Here is a 16712-nt window from a genome sequence, read left to right as displayed (position 1 = left end):
TTCTCTTAATAAGAAATCTGATAATATTAACAGCTAAATGTATGTACCTGCATTTGTTATCATAAGCTTCATAAAGCTACTGATTTTATTAATACCCACTGGTTGGGATTTAAACCATTTGCTGGATTTTGTACCGAAACAGGTATTAGATGAAACATAAAAAGGATCAGACTCTGCACTATACTTTGTAGGCCTGAGTTCTTTATACTTGATGTATGCAAGTACATGGCACCTGCTGGGGTCTTCTAAGTTTTTCCAAGATCTGGGTGGAACGTCTCTTACATTTCCAGGGTTGGCCCCTGTCCTTGTTTTTGTTGCCCTTTCTGAATATTGCAAAAACTGTGTTCCTGACTTGCTGGTACATAATTTGATATCCCCCCATTTCATATTCACATGTTCGGTCACTGTGCGCATGCCAAAATGCACTGTATTTTGGAACCACATCATTCTTAGTAATGCATCTGGATGTTCCATTCCCATTTGTCCAGTATTGAACAGTCTGTCCACTTCCTCATCTGTAACTGGTTGGGCCTTGTTAGGTTTGTTGCCTTTTCCCATTTTTTTTAAATCCATGGTTTTAGCTGTCAGGACCCTTCGAAAAATATCACCCTTTTTTATTGATGTTCCATAGTTATTTGCTCTTAAATAACGGTCGAAACTACTTATCATACCCTTGACTGATGTTGGCTCATACTCTGTACCACTTTTTGTGCGTACATTTATTAGAAATTTGCATATTATGCTATTCAATTCTCTGGGTTGGATAACACAGATGTCTCATGTGTCATCTAAAGCAGAATTCATAAACTCATTTAAAATTTTCATGTCGGAAACTGTTTTTCTGTTAGTGTTTTGATTTGTTTGTTCCTGACAAAAAATTTCAATATCATCATCATCTACCTTTGCATTAGCAAATCTTGTTGAGTTTTTAGATTTTTCATTCTGTTTTGATATGTTTGTGGTTTGAACTGTATCAATTTCAGGTGCTTCATTTTCAATTTCAGGCTCTACATTTTCAATTTCAGGCTCTTCATTTTCAATTTCATTTTGTAGTATTTGAGCAAGAAGGAAATCTGATTCCAATTGTGAATTTCTAGGTTGTTGTAGAACAGGGCTATTTAACAACGAATTTACAGTTGTTTGCTGTGAATAGAAATTGATGAATGGAGTCTGGGATTGACTTTCAATTATATCAAAGCGATATCTTGCTTCTGTTACTGTTTTGCCTGATTGAAGCTGAATATCATACAGAGGGAAATTGAAATTGGAAGTTGTGCCAGTTATAATGCCCTTTGCCCCGTTACATAACCGTACACGGGTCCCTTTCTTTATTTCTTCGTCCATGATAAGATTTATATTGGATAATGCAGACGATAAAGCAGACGAAAATCGCGAAAACCGGAAGTAAACAATCAGTTGTCAAGAAAAAAAGTAGTCCCGGCATGACCTTTTCCAGTCAATAATGACCTTATCAACGGCCAATGAAAATATTGGAAATTTACGAGATAAGCCAATCAAATTAACGTAATGTTGATATCACTTTTTCATATCACACTCCGTACGGTGTAATACGAAAAATATCTATTCACGTGGGAATTAGATAACAGGCCCCAACCATAAGAGAATTACATATCTTTCTTTCGAAAATGCTCAATCAGCCCCTACATACCATAATCAAACTCTAAATTTCTAACATAATGTACAAGTAAAATAATAATATGATAGATGACACAAGAAATTGAAAATGGAAATGGGGAATGTGTCAAAGAGAAAACAAGTGAAACTGCGAGCTACTGCTCACTGATGATACCCCCGCCGCAAGTGGATAATATTAATAGTGTAAAAATATGCAAGTGTTCGGTAAACAGGAAGTTGTCGAGTGATTAATCTGAAAACGCATCACACGGTATAGCTGACTTATATAAATCCTGAAACCAAATTTCAGAAATCCTTGTATTGTAGTTCCTGAGAAAAATGGGATGAAAATTTTCAACTTGGCTATCATGTGTAAAATCATACAAGTGTTCGGTAAACAGGAAGTTGTCAAGTGATCAATCTGAAAACGCATCACACGGTATAGCTGACTTAGATAAACCCTGAAACCAAATTTCAGAAATCCTTGTATTGTAGTTCCTGAGAAAAATGTGACGAAAAAAATATTCATGGGACGGACAGACTGACTGCCAGAAGGACAGACAGAGGTAAAACAGTATACCCCCCTTTTTTAAAGCGGGGTATTAAACAACCCAACCAAAGAGCAGAAAAGAGCCAAGGCCACCAGCTGTAGTGTAGTGGTTAGTGCATCTGACTACTAACACAAAGGTTCCTGGTTTGGATTCCCATTTTCAGGATGAAAATTAAGGAAATTGAATTTTCAGCTCTCCCTTGACACCATTTGCGAGTATGGTCTTGAGGAAACGATGTTAGTCTGTTGGAAGGGGACGATAAAGCCATATCTCTTGCACGTAAAAGACACCCTTGTAGGTTTTGAAAATGAGCAGGCTAATGCCACAACAAGGCAGCAATCGCAACCGCAAAGTGGAAAAGGATTAATGTAAGGTGCAAAACTTGTTTCCCATTCCACTAAAAATAAATATGTTTAAACTAAAATAATGCACTGAGGCTATAAGCTTCTGCAGGCTCCTAAACAAAAAATGTGTACTCTAGGTTCAGTGAAAATGGACTTCACATTAAACTCTGATTTAAAATATAAATGAACTTAAATTAAAAGAACATACAAGACAAACAAAGACCAGAGGCTCCTCGCAACAATGTGGCAGGGTTAAAAGTGTTAAACATACATGTTTACAAGTAAACACAAGCCTACCTACTTCCTATAAGCATACTTAAATTTGCTGTTTTAGACAGACTATTTGCAACCAAAGCATCAATTCAAGTTATTGCTTCATATCTTAAAAAGTTCTGAAATATTGCTTATTCTAGGTTTTCAAGACAAATCTTTTATATAAACATGTGTACAAGTAACTTGAAAAACCCATACTTTCCTCATTACAAATGTTCATTAAAGTATTTATTAAAAAAACCTGCATTTTTTATTTTTCTCTGCCTGAAAAAATAAAAGGTTCCAAAGCTACATTGATCAAAGTGAAATTTATTCCTCATTTCCAGAAGTTCAAAACACGTGTTATACAACCCCTTCATCAAAAAGTCACTAAAAACTTTTCGCATCTTGAAAAAATACTAATTATCAACGCTTGAAAAATGAAGTGAAAAAATTCAAAACACACAAACTTAGCGCCAAGTGTAAATTAATGTTTATAAACTACCGCTGAGCAAGTGAAATTGTTTTATCTTTTAATCTAAATGGCATGGTAAAGTAATTAGCCAGGGACAGAACTAATTTTTATTAAAATAACCATTGATTATGCAAGAATGTTTTTTTCCGGTACTTTACTGCCGGTTAATCACTAGTTTCAACACTTACTAATAAATTCCACATTCTCGGCTAAGTGTAATGAAAATAAACCTGATGAAAAGATATGTTTTACATTTTCCTTTCTTTGAAAGATGGTATAATTCATTGCTAATGAATAAAAACTCGGTAAATTAAAGAAACGGGGAGGATATTTTAAAGATGTTTGAATTTTCTGGTTAATTTGCTGTTAATTTTTGTTTGCATAGATGTTTTTAAGTCTAAAACAAAGAAAGTTTTTCAAGTTTTACCAGATGAGACAGTTACCGAATCCTTCTTTATTTCTTCTCACTGTCAAGTCACACCATCTTTCAAACTTCAATGACAGGATTCTGAAAAATGTTTAAAAATAATTAATTAATTACTGTAAAGTAGAATAAAAGTCAGTGCATATGTGAGGGTATGGAATATATCGATGGGGGAATTCAATTCTGTATTAAATAATTTTTTTAGATAATTTTTCCCTTTTCTTTATACTTTTTGCCCATTATCCTCTATTCTTTATAAATTGTACTTATATTTCTTTGGGTCAATTTTCACTATTCTTTAAATATTTTTTACCCATAATTCTATTCTTTAAATTTTAGTCCTTTATAATTCTTTATTCTTAATTCTTTTAGTCAGATTTTTCGAGCTATTTTTTGGCCGTTATTCTGTACTTTTTACCCTTTAATCTCTTTCTGTAAAACCCATCCATACCCTCATATATTTATGCAGTCATTTAAAATGCATTAAAGATCACCATCATTTTAACAAATTAACTAAACTAACAGTTCTCTTTGATTCAAAAGAATCTGGAAGTTAGATGATATTCACAAGTATAGTAGTTAAAACATCTTGGTGGTCTTGAAATAGCAAGTTTGCTTTGCAGTTTTCATACAAGGCCACATCAAACAAAAATACTTAAAAGCTTGTTTTTGTTTCTTCTCAGTTAAGCTTGCAGCTTTTAGAAATGTTAGCCAAGACTTTTAAGTTGGCTCATGTCAGAATAATTGTAACATGTTTTCCTGGTGGTATTCCTTTTAAAAAAATATTAGCAAAATTTTACTCTGGATCCTGTCTTGAGGCCATAATATAAAGCTAAGACAAAATTTGCTCTAGTTTGGCAGCCCACAGCCCCCTTTTTTCAGAATCCATGCAGTGGGTCTGCAACGCATAATCTAAATAGACTGACTTGATACACTAAACAAACAGTGTGGTAATGGGATTTTATCTGTAATTCATATATTTTCCCTTTGATTTTACTGCCTAATATTTTCTAGTATCAATGTACTGGCTGTATCACTGAAAATAATAGGCAATACATTGTGTGACATCATATTTACCAATAAACAGAATAATAGGTAGTTTCGTTTTTGATACCGACTATATCATGTGGAATATCTCAACTCGCCCTAACAGGTTCGTCTAGATATTCCACATGATAATAGTCAGTATCAAAAACGAAACTACCTATTATTCTATATTTAACAAGTTTTACATGGGCACAAAACCTCCCTTTTATCTTTCTCAACATTCTGTTGTTCAACTTTTAAGCACACAATAAATCAACTGTTGTTGGTGTTGTGATTTTGAAAATAAATGGAAATCTTGAAAATAGGAACATAAATGGACTTCATACTATGATTTAACAAAATTTATCTATAGCAATAAAACTTTAAGAAAAATTTAAACAGGTCTTATATCAGTTTGTAGATATGCAGCCGATATAGAGTAACAGCAGTAATATTCCCCCCTTTTTGGTTGATATCTAATGCTTTGTATAAGGGAATTATGGTTGGACCACCTCCCCCTTTTTATTTCACTTGCATGTGTTGTTACACCCTTTTTAAACATATCTTCACCAGTGCCTGTACTCATTGTGTAATATACATCATCAAATAATTAGCTTCTGATACTGTAAAATTTCATGTTTGGCTTTAATTTACCAAATACCCCCAAGATTTATGATTACAGATGGGTGTTAATGGAACACATCAGCCTGCCAAATTTCTTAATGATCTGTAAAAGAAAGTGACCCATCATAAAAAGGATGAAATCAATGATCCATGAAAATGACATCTATTCCATCAACAGGTCAAATTGAAACTATTGTATATCAAAGTAAGTATTTGGTCAATTTACAAATTAGAGAAAACTTAAAGGTTAGAGGTTAAAAGCCAATAACAGTGCATGGAAAACTCATTTACATATTCTTTGATCGTTCTTTCTGTTGTTTATTTCATCTTCCATGCATGTGACAACATATTTATGAGACACAACTTAGCGTGAATAAAACATATGTTTTAACAAACAATAAAACTAAAAGTGTTATTAAATATGCATTATGCATACAATTACTTTTATTTATAAAAGTTAAACATAACATGTGTTAATTCATCATATTATTTCATATAAAACAGAGCACTTAAAAATCCAGGTATATTTACTTCATTAACTTTAAAAGCAAAGGAACTGTTCATTTATTAAATATTTAGTACAGCAGTTCTGATAGTGAGTTTTAAAATTGACACAAAATCTAATCCTAAATGCAAGTTCCAGACATCCAATAGCACCTGTCCCGAGTTTCATTTTTTAATGACTTTTTAAAATTTATATCAATAACGCTACAGGTTACTATATAATTTTAGTAGGTTACTATCACAAATGATTCTCAACATATGATGCATGAAATAGTTTCTACAGGACATAACAAATAATTATAAAGCCAATATGAAGTTCTAGAAGGCGGGGTTCTTATCATGTACATGTATAGGTAATAATTAGCAACCTACAAACAATTCATTGAAAAGAACTGACCATTTGTGTTTTAGTTCCAAAATGTGCACCAATTTCTTCTTATAATTTTGTTGACTGATTCTGGTCACATCTAAAAAATATGGGGCCTTTTTTAGCTGACTTTGTGGCATAGGCTTTGTTCATTGTTGAAGGCTACAGTACAGTGACCTATAGTTGTTTAAAATTACTGTGTCATTTGGTCTCTTGTGAAGAGTTGTCTCAATTGCAATCATATCACATCTTCTTTTTTACATTGTTCTGCTATGAATAAAAAAAACAGATGTTTCTAATATTACAGTGGTAAGTCATTCCTTTCTAATTGCAACCTCTCTTTTAGAAAACTAACAAGAGTCCAGGGTCAATCATAATTTGTTTATAAAATTGTGAGATTTTTTTCTTCTAATTATGAAAAAGCCTTTTTTTAATGAAATATTAAGTGAGGAGGCCTTGAGCCTACTATGGCATCTTGTAAATGTGATGTCTTAAATCTAGATTGAAGCATTGTGCACCTAATGCACATATTGGAATGTCTACACGATGCATGATACAAAACCAAACTGAAAGAATAGGCACATCTTAGCATTAATATCAAGATATCATACATGGAATTATGGACAACAGAACTAAACAATGTCAATATAATGTAAATTAATTATAATTTCTCTTTAAATGTCTGCATGTATAACCCATATTACTTAACAGTCCCTACATAACAATTATAAGACCATTTCTTTAAATCATTTAGATAAACTTTGACCTCTTCAATTAATTAAATTTCTAATTAATTAATCTTTTCTGTCAACATGTATGATAATGAAAGAAAACAGATTTCAATATTATCAAAGAGCAGATAACTCTGACATAATAAATTGAAAGTTATACTGAAAACACAGACAAGCTGGTCTATAAATTTGTATTATAAACAGCAGGTTATCAGGGAATTTGAAATCTATACAATATAATTGTTATTTAAGAACTCATGTAACAGATATGAAAAGATGTAAATTATAAAGTTCTCATTTGCACATAAGATACTTCAGAAATATAGCTTTACCAGTGAGACTTGTAATATTTTTTTTACCTCTCAAACGAAAATCTCATTGCAAAAAAATAAAAAATGTTCCAAGAACTTATGTGGCGAGTGATGAGGCAATATAAACAAAAACAAAAAGTAGGAAAATGAAAAACGAACAAAAAGTTTAATTAATTTATGTCACAATCTATTTTTACAGACATTCTGTATTCTATATAACTATTCCCAATGTTTTTGTCTGCTTAAAATCCTTTTAAAGAGAAATTATTTTCTTTATAGAATTTTCATGATGGACATTAATTAATATATCTTCAAATATAATTTAAAGCAATGATGATTCTTAGGAAAGATTTCTTAAATTGTCTAAGTATTTTGTCTTGTGCCTATGTATGGCCACATGGAAGTGTAATTTAAAGATTTGGAATCACTGTAAAAATGTTGAAAGTTTCTTTTGAATAATTACATGAACTTTGAATTATAAGGAGGGCACATTCATCCTCTTGCAGACTTGCACAGACCAGAAGCACCTTTTTTTGTACTACCAAACTCCCTGAAACCACTCGTGTCCTTGTATGCAATTAAAGGCATCTTAAATTATTCACCAAAAGTAAGAAAAAGGCATGCATAGTTTTACAATTATGACAAGAAAGCAGGACCACACAGCTATGTAAGGGGACTTGCATGAAAGTGTATGTATTAACCATATACATGTAGTTTCCTTAATTCTGCCACTAGAAATATAAGCTATGTATTTTCTTTCATGGTTAAAAAACAACCTGAAGTGTTTGAAACCTACTTCTCAATTCATCACAACGAAGGACTAATTTCTTTATAATTCTCTCATTTCATCAAAAGCTTTGTGTAATCTCTGACAGTCAGGATTTTGGTCATCTGAGTCTTGACAGTGTTTATTGTCAGGTCATCCAATCCAATCAAACAAACTTCTTGTTCATCTGAAACAAAAATACAAAATATAAACAAAGTTTGTTTACAGAAAAAATAACTTTCACAAGCAGGTTCAACAAAGGGATTACACCGGACAAAGACAGGAATGTCCAACGTTATAATAACATTAACTTTCTCTTTGATAAATAGACAAAATAGTTCATGTTATTTTACAAATATCTAATTTCTTAACAGTGCTGTTGAACAAATACTTGTGGCATGTACTAAGCAGTTTATCCCTGAGAAAAGCTGCATACTAAGCCATTGTTTATTGCTTTGCTTGTAAAAATCATCTGACATGGATAAAAACTAATAATTCATGCTGAAGAATCTGTGATAACTGTATTGTAGGATTCCATGTCAAACATTGATTTTCATGTGTAGCAATTGTGGAGGTCCAAAAATAAAAAATGCACACAATCTTTAACCATGCTAGAACTATCTTTCGTTTTGCCTTACATTTGCTTATGGCAGATTTTACAATAAGAAGGAATTATTGTTTTTTTGTATCCATCAAAAAAGCAATTGCTGAAACTGTGAAACAGACTGTGTAATGGAGTAATGCATTATGTTATTGAATAAAATGTGTCTTTCTGAGTAAATAAAAATAAAAATTACTCTGTGCTTGTGTTTTTTGTTAGAATTAGAGGGTTTTCAATTTCAAAATATTGGACATGGAATAGACATCATGACCTACTTTACTGACATCCAGCTTATTTGGAGTGGAATTTTGAAGTATTATTTATAAGTTGAGCCTTATCACATGGACTTATATTTTAATAAAAAGTCTTCTTTTGTGTTTTAATCATAACTTTAAGGCAGACTTTTATTGGTAAAGGCTAAAAAAGGTAATTTAATAATATTGTTGCTAACGTCACGTCTTTTCTGTCCATTGTGGTATGTCACGATCGCAATTTTCTTGTTGGTTCTCAGACAGGCAATTGTAGTTATTTTTATCCCGGGTTTTATAAATAATTGAAAATAGCAATCATATTAAATTTGGATGACGTAAGGGGGTCAAAGGACTTGAGGAATCAATATCATTGGCTGTTTTATTTTTTGCGAACGTTACTACTTGAGGTTTCCGTCCAAATCAGTGTCACGTGAGCAACATATATTTAGATCTGTAACTCTCCTGTATAGGAGTTACGATATCGCCCTTTGCAGAATTAGATTCGGAGTCAGTTCCTTCACATGATGGGGTAGCAAAGAAGGTTAGTTGTATGTAATATCGTTACAAGAGGACCTTAAATGTATTCCGTCCATCAAAAAGACGTTCGCAACAAAACGTAATGTCATGATAGTAGATGTTGCTAATGTTACTATTACGAATTGGTTTCATGTGTATTCATTTGATATAAAGTACACCTGCAAATGACATTCTGTATATTTAGAAATTCTAAACCAGACTGTACAATTTTATTACTCCAGGCATATATTAAACATCACTGTGTGCATACATTTTAACTTTTAAAGATGTTGTTGCTCATGTTACATGTCCAAATGTCGCTAACGTTACTTATTTTTGTCTCCGTCACGTTAGCAACATGAAAGTAGGAGACAGAACACAATACTGTAAAATCTGCCTTATTTTAGAATATATATATTTCAGCTATTTCAATATTTCATTATTGTTTACTAGTTATAATCCACTGCCCAAGACAAAAACAAATTCATTCAGAATATTAAGTAAAAATTTGCAAAGCTTTGTTTGGCATATAAGAACAATATTGGTCTATGAATTAGCAGTTGGAAAAGATTGTAGTGCAGACTGTGATTATCATCAGGGATATATTTGCAAATTTTTAAATTTCATCTTTTTACATGGATTTTCCTTTAATTTTTTATTTTGTGTTTTTTGTGGCTTTATTGTGAGCTATTTGTTTTCTACAGCTCTACTCTGTTATAATTATTTTTTTTCATTCTGCATAGCTTCATTACTTACAAGTACATGTTTTAATATAGTTTACAGGCCCGGATCCAGAGGGGATTCCTGGGGTTGGAACCCCCCCTTTTTTTGGACGATCAATGCATTTGAATGGGGACATGAAATTGGACCCCCCCCTTTGTTCTGAGTTAGGACCCCCCTTTTAAAATGGCTGGATCCACCCCTGGTTTATATTCTGTGAAAAGCTTAATTGTCAGAGATTTGGTTTGAAAATATATTTGTCTGATCCAAATAAAAGTTTTACTTATTGTAAAGAACTGTGTATGGCATGTAAGCAATTTATTGTAGGTGGTTTTAAAAAATTAATTAAAAAAATACCCATTATGGCAACTTTTTTTACACATTTCGCCCATTTAATTTGACTAGTTTAGATTTTTGAAACACTGAAGAAAAACAGTTTAACAGAAATACAAAATAATTCAATTAACCAAAGAGAGATAACTCAAAATCTTTTGGTTTGCTTTGCATTCATACACAAGTTTTGACAGTTATTTGACCAGTTAATCTGGTGATCTGTATTTTGTCATATAACTGAAAGTGATTTTTTTTTAATTTGGGGGAAATAGATTGTGAATTCCAGGAAATATTTAGGGCGATGAATTTTACTAGCTTTTAATAAGAACATTACTGATTTAAGAATGAAAAATACAAAATAGCACATTGTTAATAAAATACTGTTTTCCTATAACTAGTGCTTTCAATAGGATGATTGAAAAGATAAATAGCAAAAAAATATGTGTTAAATAACATTCACAATCCATGTAATCATCAGATTTTCAAATCTGTCAATTAAGGGATTTTTTATCTATCAAGTACATGTATATATTTAACATTGATCAAAGAATATGAGAAAATTAATTGATGAATCGAATTTGGATTTGAAGAGACTTCTACACAGCTAAATTTACTACGCAGAAGGTGGCAGCAATTAAAAGATGTGGTGATCCAAGATGTGGGACATGCAATGTGATTGGAGTGAGATAAAGTAAAGCTATTATATCAAGAAGTCATCAAACCAAATTCAAGTATTCACTGTGAATCAGAAACATTAATTGTGCAACATGACACACTTGTATCAACAAAGGTCAAAACAATAGACTAATTAATGGAGTCCGTCTATAAACAGCAAATAAAGGATCCATCAAATAGGAATTTTCCATATTCTAAACTTTTTGATAAATGTTAAAAAAAATAAATATATTCTTTCTTTTAAGATATGGACTGATGATAAATTATACTGCTTGAAGTAAAGGGACATTACTTTTTTCAACTGTTCAATCCATAATTGAAAGAAGTAAACTTTGGTCTCTTATTTATCATTACGTATTCTATTGTATGGCTACTGCAAGAAATTACTATAAATAATGTCACAACATGCAAGTTGTAACTAATAACGACAACAATTATGTCTGATATACTGTAGAAAATAAAGAGAAATCCCCCACATAAATAACATTTGATTAAAAATGTGATCAGGTGTATTGTGTTTTCTATTCCTTAATTATATTTTCCCCTACCAAAGACTTTTTATTTTATAAAAAAAAATATACATTTTAATGATTCTGATACTGAAAGCCTAATCTGTAGTTGGGTTCTTTTGAAACTAGTTAATTTTCAAATCTACCAATCCATAAACAAATAATGAATAAACCAAATTTTATGTGTGCATCTTGCAAGTCAAGAGCCTGTAGTTCAGTGGTGGTTGTTGGGTTTGTCGGTCATACTTATTTTTCTGAAATTGTTTTGTTATAAATAGGCTGTTGGTTTTCTCAAATCAATTGTTTCATTTTTTCATGTTCCAGCATTTTATAGCCCACTATAAGTGTTTTTTTCCTCATTTTTGAAGGCAATATGCATGCCTATAACTGCTTACTTTCACTTTACTTGAATTATTGTTTCATTGGCAATCATACAGCATCTCCTTATGTTTATTTTAAACATTGCGTTATAATTGCTGTTTATAAACATAATACATGCATGTGTCTGAATATTTCTTGTACCAAAGTTTTAGACAGTAGAAGGCTATTAAATCTTTTAAGCTTTTGTTTGCACATACTAGTCCGAGATTACTCTGACATTTAAACGTAATCATGGAATAATTCATGTATGGTTGGTGTACAAAGGGAGATACTCCAACTTTTGCTTAAGTTTTTTTACTGTTTTCTGACAACTTTTCTCTCCTGTTTCAATTGGTTTTATTTTTTAATCTTCTTGTTTTGTCATTCACTGATACTTATGTGATTTAAAACTCAGCCAAAAAAATAAAATTAGTTGCACATTTAGATGGTTTCACCTGCTGTAATCCCTTTTGGGGTTCTCAGTCTGGAGTGATTTTATGAAATAGAGGTAAACAATTACTCCAGACTCAGAATCCCAAAAAGGGATTAACAGTAACCTTCATGTAAATCTGATTTAACTTCAAGCCTTTCAAGCTGATTTTTAGAGTATGTAGGTAAACCTTTAAATTGATGGATTCAGGGTTTCCGCTGGCGGTCGCCAATTTCGCAATTTGAGAAAAAATAATCAGCTGATTGCATTTTATACAATGTAGCTATCGACAACAAAGGACTAATTAATAAAGGTGTTAATTGACAAAATAATAAGGTAAAATGGCATCCGCTAAATGTCACATACATAATTTATTTACCACTTTGCGACGCACGTGTTTGATGAACTTTTTTGAAATCTCCTGTCATAATAAAGATAGTTTAGAAAAGAAAGCTGTTCTTGTGACGAAAAATGTTCAAAAGCAAGAAAAATCTCTGATTTAAAACTTTAATTATCATTTAATTTTAATATAGGTAATTGAACAGGGAGACTACTTTAAATTCGTTTGAGTGACACGCGTGTTTCAAGCATTATATAGGTTTACGTCTCAAACTTTTCATTTACGATGGTCAAAAAAAGAAAACTGTCGTTATGAAGAAATCTATCCAAAAGGTTGGGAACCCCTCGAATGAGAGTAGCCCTTCAATGTTATGACTACACATGAAATGACTTTTTTTGAAGGGTCAATTTCATGTGATACATGTAAAAGTTTTTCATTTGTTGTAAAAGCCACTTCTTAGTACAAAAGGGCACATCAGTGTTTTTCTTTTGCAAGAAACTTTCCCTACGAGCTAAACTGGTATTATATTTAAGGAAAGGGGGGGGGGGGTAAAAAAAATTGTACTAAAAATATAGTTATGCTACTTGGCGAAAAAAATAATGAAGTGGCGAAAAATATATTGTTTTGGCGAAAGAGGTGGCGAAAAATATAATTGACCCAGGGGAAACCCTGGATGGATTGCTTTAAAATGTTGTCTGTGTGAAACATGCTATATACAACTATATTATATGAAGATCCAGCTTATTCTAATATATACTGCAGCTGTGCTATTTGAGCAGTCAAATTGCATTGACTGTATATTTATATGTGATATACAGTCACTGACCGTTTATCACCATGTTTATGACGTTGACAATGTGTTTCCGTAGAGTTTTATTTATGACGTAAAAAAAACATACAGGTTCACGGAAATTTAACATCGTCCGCTTCAAATTAAGAAATGATGTTTTTTACCCAAAATACTTCATTTGGAACAGTTTTAAGAGTTGCAGTATACAAAGAATAACCATACATTGTCTCGAAATATCAATCTGTTATTTGTACTCGGCTCGAAACAGGTAGAATTCTCGGCACAGCCTCGCTTTCTACCTGTTTCTAAGCCTTGTACAAATAACATTGATATTTCGACACAATGTATGGTTATTCTATATTTAACCATACTATGTTTGATTTTGCTCTGATAAGTTAACTCTCCTCTACTTAGCTGAGCTAAATAGGTTATCTCCCTTATGCTCGGATATAATAAGTTATTCCTCTTATCATATGCTTGGTTGAGCTATAAGTTATCTCCCTTATGCTTGGTTAAGCTATAATAAGTTATCTCCCTTATGCTTAGATGAGCTATAATATTTTATCTACCTTAAAGTAGGAAGAGACCATAGATCAGATATATAGAGAACAACAACCACACTAATAAAGCATAATCATTTTGGTTCAAGTATTTTTCTCTGTTCTACTTAGGCTACGAATAACCCATTAAGAAAACTACAGTAAAACAAGAGGATTTTAGATGCACGTTCTACAGGTCAGGAATAACCACCAATTGGTGGATTATACCTCAATTGACGTATAATCCACCAATTGAGGTATATTGGCAGGCCCGTAGCCAGGAATTTCCAAAGGGGGTTTCGTTTGACTCACAAACTCGACTTTAACAGTCACAATTCGAACAGAATATTGACTTTAACAGTGCTTTTTTGTTTTCAAGGGGGGTTCGGACGAACCCCGCTGGCTACGGGTATGATTGGTATAGACCAATAGACCACTTTCGAGTTCATCCGTCACCCGCAAAAACTCGTCAATTATGCACACCCTTATGACGTCATTTAGTAGATAGAGGGGGTCGCCTGTATCCCTGCACTATTTACGTTCATCAAGCGTCTTAGTGATCGTCTTTGTGCAGGATAAACTAGTAATAATGGTTGCTCTGTAAGTACTTACTGACAATTCCCTAATGACAGCAGTGTTGATTGTCAATTTTGAGAATTCAATTTGCCAAATAATTCGTACAATATAGAATTATAGTTTTCCAACCACTCGCTCAACATTGGAAGGGAAGTGACGACGCCCCTAAATGCACAAATGACGGTGATAAAAGCGTGTATAATTGATGAGTTTTTTCCGGTGACGGATGAACTCGAAAGTGGTCTTTTGACGTATAATGCAATTTTTTTGTAATAAAATGCTAGTGTGAGATAGGAGCATGATTTTGCAACTTGCAACCTATTTTATGACCCTTATTGAGTCCTCCGAAAGTTTCAGTTTTGTCAAAGCCTGCTGCATCTCTTGAGAATGCATGTGTACAACAATTCTTTTGTTGAAACATTTGTACTACTGATAATGAAAGTCAAGTATTAACAAAAAGCTCCATTCACCTGTGGAGTTGTACTCATGATCACATGACTGCAGACAGTAATGATATCCATTGACAGGTGATTACAGGTAAATTTGCCAATCAAGAATTGACAAGATAACAATAGAAGAAACTGCAAATACAATTATTGATTAAATGCAAAATGTTGTCACTGTATCTGTAGTGGTACCTGTAGAATCCTATTAAGGCTTTTAAACACGGTGACTATACTAAACTAGGAATGTTTGACAGGTTTTCATACCATAATATGGTTTTAAGAAAACAATGCTCCATTTTGGTAGAATAATTTGTTTTGAAAAAAAAAGAATTATACACCAATTGGTCTATACCATTATATGTCAATTGGTGGATTATACGTCAATTGAGGTATAATCCACCAATTTGTGGTTATTCCTGACCTGTTGAGGCTTTGCTAATTATGACTTTTTAAAAATAAAACTATCATAATCAGATTATGAAAAATCAGGGTTTATAATAATGACTTGCTAATAACATATATATATTGAACCTTAAGTTGCTCACGAAAGATCTCTTACATTCGTTACATGGTTGTTATAAAACATTTACTGTTGTCTCTTGTGGACCTTGTCACGACGTGTGCAACAGTTTTCAGTCATTTTGATTCCTGAGTCATGTGATCATTTACCGTCAGCAAAAGGTACACTCGATTTAATTTGCAACACTGACCCGTATCCCTCTTAAAGTAACGTAATTTGGGAAAAATTGATAATATTGACCCATGAGGGTATATATAAAATCGATGTTAATTAAACAAAATTTGCAACAATCTACCCCCCTCTCACCCTTCAAACTATTTGAAATAAGTTTGACAGTTATGATCAGTTATCCTTCGTTGATTTTTTTTATGTCGTCCCTTGCTCCCTTATTGTTAACAGAGACATATATACACATATGTATATATGTCTCTGTTGTTAAAGTATTAAAATAAACATAAACAAAATCATTTAACTATTTTTGTAATAAAATGAGGGTGTCCAAGCAATTGCATAATCACAATTTATTTGTCGATAAAATTACACGATAATTAATGATTTTTTAAACAAAATAATCAAATAATCAAAAATACAGGCTATTACATTATCATATATTTTCCCCAGACAAAGCGGCATAACTCGTGCATGACGATACACACTTTCACAGGCGTAAAAATTCAAACACAAAATGAAAATGTGATCGTTACTGTTTTAATGCAGCTATCTATGAGCCCTGTATTTAAGACCATTTGAAATTGGGAGGCACATAAGTCATTTATTAATAGATACATTAAACAAAGCTATATATTTATTAAAAAATGCAATAAATATATACAAGATATCATAATTATTAAAATTATTTTGGGATAACTTATCCCTGAGAATTACTTTATTCTTCCACTTCTCTTTGGAAAATCATACTAAACTATATAAATGGAAATGTATGGGAAAGTATCCTCCCGTTGTCTTACTTACTTTAATGATAGATTTTATTCCAATATATTTAGTTTTATGCTTTAATTGGCATTTTAGGGAAGTACCATTCATTGTCTGGCATATGAAAATTGCAGAAAGGGGAGTAAAATTGATTATTTTTTTA

The 16712-nt window shown here is 32.1% G+C and overlaps 1 protein-coding gene across 16 annotated transcripts in view; it reads right to left on the bottom strand.

The window, feature by feature from the left end:
• The window catches only part of LOC134696629 (protocadherin-7-like), a 79870-nt gene extending 64104 nt beyond the window's left edge, over window positions 1–15766 (bottom strand). For 4 of the 16 annotated variants that reach the window (XM_063558517.1, XM_063558522.1, XM_063558526.1 and 1 more), the window contains exons 1-3: window positions 15656–15766; window positions 8041–8197; window positions 3685–3765 (exon numbers count right to left, since the gene is read on the bottom strand). The gene's annotated coding sequence lies outside the window, so the exon portion shown is untranslated. Of the gene's footprint in view, window positions 1–3684; window positions 3766–5622; window positions 5653–6232; window positions 6303–8020; window positions 8198–15655 lie in introns of those variants that run through there. The other 12 variants (XM_063558518.1, XM_063558532.1, XM_063558523.1 and 9 more) reach the window with 9 other exon arrangements.
• Between the last annotated feature and the right edge of the window lie 946 nt (window positions 15767–16712).

The sequence above is a fragment of the Mytilus trossulus genome, chromosome 14, assembly GCF_036588685.1.
Source record: "Mytilus trossulus isolate FHL-02 chromosome 14, PNRI_Mtr1.1.1.hap1, whole genome shotgun sequence".
NCBI classification, from domain to species: domain Eukaryota; kingdom Metazoa; phylum Mollusca; class Bivalvia; order Mytilida; family Mytilidae; genus Mytilus; species Mytilus trossulus.
Note: the sequence above shows the minus strand (reverse complement) of the source record. Positions and strands in the feature narration are given on the sequence as shown.